A 5,837-nucleotide genomic window follows, 5' to 3' on the forward strand; every position below is an offset into this window, starting at 1 on the left:
ATGACCACCACCTTTCGTTATGAAACTCTAATGTCATTCCACTGGGCATTCTGACTGTAGCTAAATTGCTTTGCCAGACTCAGAGCAGGCCATTAAATTGACTAGTACACTCATCTCAGATTTCAATAGCTTTCAAACAAAAGCCGATCGCTCAACGTGTATGTCTCCCACTGAAAACGCCAAAATGTGGTTTAAGTGCAAAGGCCAGTATTGCATACCAGAGGTTACTTTGCAAGATTTTATGGATAGGCCTGCCACACAGTATTTAGATCCCAGCCCTTTCATGGTTCAAACAAATTATAATGTAATATGCTTTTTGGACAGGGTCCAGTAGATGTATTTAAACGACATAGTATCCAGCCGTGTTCTTTGTTTTTTACCAGGATGCAGAACGCTGAGCCCCGAAGCCAGAGCTGAGAAAGAGAATTACCCATGAACTCCGGAGCAGATTCAGTGGTCAGTAATTGAATGAGTGAATCCCATTGTCCAATTACCCGCATTATCTGTGGATACTCCTCTCATTAAAAGGCTAGGGAGGAAGGAGAATAATTAAAAAGATTTGCAGCATGGGCTTTTAATGATGACGCTGCTTTTGCCTGATATACTCTCCAGGACCAGTGAGATCATGTGGGATTGAAGGCAGAGGAGTAGCCCCCTCCTCCGGGCCCTCCACCCTCGCTTCATCCCTCCCCTCCCTGTAGTGCCAGCTGGCTCCACTCTGACAGTGAGTGGGCTTCAGCCACAGCTCTGCAGGGGCAAGCTCACACTGTGGCCCTGAGATCTCAGTCTGAAGCCACGCAGGCTTAGTGTCTCCCTCTAAATGTAAATACATGCTGAATATTTAAAAAAAACAACGCGGTACATTAAAAGAGTCAATGTGCCAAAGTGCATTGTAAACACTTGTAGTAGAGTGCTAAATTGCTGTTTGGCTGGTGGTGGTGCTGGCAGGTTTGACACATACCTGTGGTAGGAATGCCTTCGTCAGGTAGAAATTTCTTTGCACCATTAAGCTTGTGAGCGCTTGAAGAAATGCCCCCACCCTCCCCAACCTCTCCATCTCGTCTTCCACGATGCACGGCTTTAATTAGTGCAATCTCAATAAATAACTGCACCGCAATTTGTGAAGATCTTACGCCTGCAGGGACCTGCTTAGTTCAAGATGTTTTTTACCTCTTTCTCAAAGAGCACACCACGTGGTCAAGTGCGCCTTTGCGCCCTGATTTTTGTGCTGTAAACACACTTAAAGTGTTGAGAGCGGTTTCACATCTAAATAGAAGCTGTCCAAAACTTGCCACAGCTGACCGAATTTGGTCATATCGCCTCATTAAGATAACTCGTGAGTCTTTTTTCTCTTTTTTTGTACTGCTTTACTTGAAGGTTGATGTTTATGGAAGTTCTTAATTGGTGTAAATATTAGTCCAAATGTTTCCAGACAGCTGGTGTGGGTCAAGAGACTTTGGTCTGGAGAGAGCTGAGAGAGCCGTGTTTGATCATGTACAGGCAGTTTGATCATGTGGCTTTTTGGAGCAGGCCAGCTGACCGTCTGAACGCATGTGTCGCTGAGCTAAAATCAGAGCCAGAGCTCAGTACGGCTGAGATGATTCATTTAACCAGCTGCTGAGCTTTTTTCCACATGCGTGTGCTGGCATCGGCACGAAATATACAACAATGATTTAATAACATTCGAATTCTGATTTTGGCAACGAGGCTTATCGAGATGTTTGGTTTGGTCAAGATGCTGACATGTTTTATAAACATACTGAGAATATTCATTTATGATGAATCTCCAAATGAATTAGCACAGAGAACTTCTAGAACTACTGCAGGAACAGACTGTTTATTTCTGCTTATTTGAACTTGCTAATGCCTCACTGTTAAACCATTAAGTTTGTCTTGTTTTTTCTAATGTCAGCTAACCGATAAAAATTAAAATAAAATTATTCTTGCAGCCATTATTGGAAATGTATCCAAAGCCTGATATACTGTAGCTACACGACCCCGCTATCGGCCAAAGAACTGCGTGTTGTGCCCTGATCCCGCACACTGAGATGCTACATTAATACACAGTCTTAAGTAAGCCCTGAAAATGAGGGAGGGATGTTTGCTGAAAAAGACTGGCTGCTCTGGGCTTTTTATGTATTTTAGATACTGGTCTCGATGGTGCTTCTCTTTCTTTGGGCATTGGCTGCTTTTCACAGTCCAGTCCTTGTACCTGATTATTTTCAGAGAACATTATTAAGTAGCTCCTTTTTTTAGCCGCTTAAACCTTTTTAATGATTTTTGTCACTAGCAACCTGGCACAAAACACACCTTTAATTCCTTCAATGGAATGAGGTAAAAAATATGGCATAGCAAACAGTTTGACAGGCATAAGTAGTACTTTTTAAAGTGTTTTAGTCCATTTTAGTGTTTTGCTGAAATACTTTTATATCTCATGGTGTGCAGTGTGTCCTTAAAGAAAGCTGAGGAAATAGAAAAGAAGACGTGGCAGTCCTAAAAATGTCCATAACAGAACCTGAGAGATGCATTTGGCCTTCAGCTGATTCATCTATTGCTCACCAAAGCCTCATTAGTAATGATCCCACTGGAAGGTTGGCTGTCATGAAGCCATTCTTAAGCAAGGGAAACTGAGAAAAAGAATTGGGTATGCCAAATCAACAAGAACCAGATGGAAATCAGTGACAAACGACCTTATATAGAGTGATTAAACCAAATTTGACATTTTTGATTAAATTACTCATCAATATGTGGGAAAGGTACAACAGTGAGTCTACAGCTGTCTGTAAGACACGCTGGAGGCTGCGTCATGGATTAGGGCTGCATTTCAGCCAGTGGTGTTGGGAATCTTATCAGAATTGATGAAATTATAAATTCAATTTTAATTTAATCGCACATTTAATTGGTGATGATGGTTCCAGATATACTGCCTTTGCAGTAAAAGCATGCCTAGATAGAAAAACACACAATGGAAGACTGTCAGTCATGGATTGGTCTCGCCAGAGATTGAACCTCAAGAGTATTGAAGCAGTGCTGGATTATCTTGGCAGAAAACAGAAAAACAAAGCAGCCAACATCCAAAGAAAAGCTTTGAATGTCCTCCAAGAAGCCTGGAGAACTATTCCTGAAGACCCCTCAAAGAAATTACAAGAAAGCTTGTCTAAGAGAGCTCAGGTTGTGTTGAAGAATAAAGGTGTTCATACCACATATTGACTTTAAAGCTTGTTAGACTTTTGCAAACTCTGTTTTTACCTTATATACTCCATTCGCACATGTTTCAGCAAATTGTTGCATCTATTTTTCTTTGTATGCATCTGTATCATATTGTCTGCAGATGCATTTTGCTAACTGGGCTTCATAGCATTCATTGATAACTTGGTGTTTAAGTCCCTCGTACAGATGTGATCACTTCTGGCTCAAAACTAACAATAAAAACAGACAAGCCAACAAAAACATGGAGGTGGCCATTTTTTTCACTGTCTCTCTTCTAGTACAACTGTCTCTGCAGATACCATGTCAGACATTATATATTACACTCTAAACATTCGCTTGTGAAACTTAATTTGCACTGTGATACAATGATGAAAGGAAATCTATTGTTCTGGAGCTCTCACAAAATAACCCCGCATGACTATAACTAGAGCAAACCCGAGGTAACCCCAAAAATAGCACTAAGGCTAAATGAGCAGATATTGCAGTTATCCGTGAGGCAGATTTTTACTGTCATCAGAGATATATTGTTTCCCACACATCTCTCCTGTGCAGCCTTAAGATGAAATGCTGTGTAAAAGGTGCCATAAGAGTGTCAGAGGCGATTAATCACACTTATCCCTGATCTGTGATGACATTCCTAACCGGGTCACCTGTAAAAAGATGACTTTAGAGAGCTGGAATAGTCCGTCCCTCTCCAGCAAAAGGAAACAGCCCACAGTCATGTGAAGGAAACCAGAGAGAGCACATGAACAGCTGCTGGATCGCACAACAGAACAACTGGTTTTTATGACGATAAGATGATACTGGTTGTTTTCCTGATGATTGATGCTTGTGTCTGTGTCCATGACCGTGTGTTTGTTATTGCACGGTAGAAGAAATTGAAGCAGTGTTAGCGGTTAACCTCAGTCATTTGTGCTTGAAATTTTCAAATTTTAGGTTCAACTTCCCCATACTGACACTAAATAAACACTCGCAAGGAGATGGGAAGAGTCTTTCTTTATTTTGCTTTCCATTAATTAGCTTCGCTATTTTAAACTGGCCTGGTAATGTTAGAAGTATATGTTTAATTTAACGCGCTCTCTTCGTGCTCACCTACGATCGTATTTATGATGGCAGCAAAGTGCATAATTCAGAGGTCAAGCGCCTTATACGGTGACCGTAGCGAGGCGTCGTTGCCAGTTTGGCTCGGCATAACAGACAGCCATTGTGAAGAAACTCAAGAATAGCCCCCTGTTCCTGGACCTCTCGCTTTGCTCTGTCTCCAGGCCTCTTAACTTTTCAGAGAATAGAGTTCTGTCTCAAAGTTGAGCAGCTCAGGCCAAGGATTTTCCTTAACCTCTTTTGAGAAATGGACCGCAGGGTGAATTCATAAAAGAGCAGTCTGTTGGACAATTTGTCTTTTGACAGGAGGGAACATTGGAAGCCACCAGAGGGTGGTCAGCGGTGAGTGGCACAGCCGCGCCTGGGGCGGTACCTGCAGGCCATTCTTCCTCATGATTTGTCCTGGATGAGGAGAGAAGGGAGCAGCGGTACGGCCTGCCATCTGGCCCCAGCTGGGGAATTAGGTGGTGAGGTGTGGGTGGCGGGTGCGCGTTCGGTGTCAGTACGGCTCCATCAGGGCTGTTTGCGAACAGATGTTCTGTGGTGTGTTCGCTCCAGCACGGCTCACGAGGGAAGACGTGTCTATCAGTGGCTGGAGGCTTTCAGGGGAGCGGCAGACTCTGACCTTGAGCCTGCAGCGTGTCAATCCCTGTATTCTATTTTGCGCATGCTTGGACATCAGATAGACGGGAAATTGTAAAAACACAATCCGTTTAATCGCAGATCTGCATCCATTAAAGCGGCTGGTTATAATCCTGACGAGAGCTCAGTAATATTGACAAAAGTTCAACCAAGTCAGTCCTCAAAATGTAGCACCAGTCAGGGTTTGTTTGTTTTTTAAGAAATCATGGATTCAGCTTCTCTTTCACTTAGTGTGTGCTATCCTTCCTCGCGAACAGAGGACAGAGTGAAATACAAGGGCGAGAGGATCCATATCCTCTGCCTCCATCATCCAGATCTCTGCAATCAATAAGCGTTTAATCAGTCGATTATATGGCGCTAATTTAACAGCCTGCGAGTGAAGCCATCTCCGAGCACTTCCCCATGAAAATACAGGCCGTAGGAAATTTATCTTTTGGAAAAATATCAGAGCAGGAAATGAAGTTTTCAAAGAGAGGGATGTAGAAGTCCACAACATGTCTGTTATACTGCAAGATAGTAACGACGGAAAGGGTTAAAACAAGATTATGTACGAGTAGGAAAGATTTCAGCTTGGAGTTATTGATATCGTGTGGAGACGAAATGGGCAGGAGATCCCCCATGGTAGACGGGATCTACAAAATATCGTTTCTGCAGCGAGGCATTTTAATCGCACAGTTTTTTTTTAAAAAAAGAAAAGAGTAAAAAAGAAGCAACTGGGCTCTTAGCTATGAAGGAAACTCTTTTTTTCTGATGGGAGATATGAGGAGCCAACAGTGCAGTACAACACAGTCGGCTGCTTTCCTCAGTGTCCATGCTGACCAATGCCTGCATTCTCCTTATTATTTATTAAACAAATATTCCTGCCTTCTCACTCAAAAGACACC

Source organism: Neolamprologus multifasciatus, chromosome 5 (assembly GCF_963576455.1).
Source record: "Neolamprologus multifasciatus chromosome 5, fNeoMul1.2, whole genome shotgun sequence".
Classification (NCBI taxonomy): Eukaryota; Metazoa; Chordata; class Actinopteri; order Cichliformes; family Cichlidae; genus Neolamprologus; species Neolamprologus multifasciatus.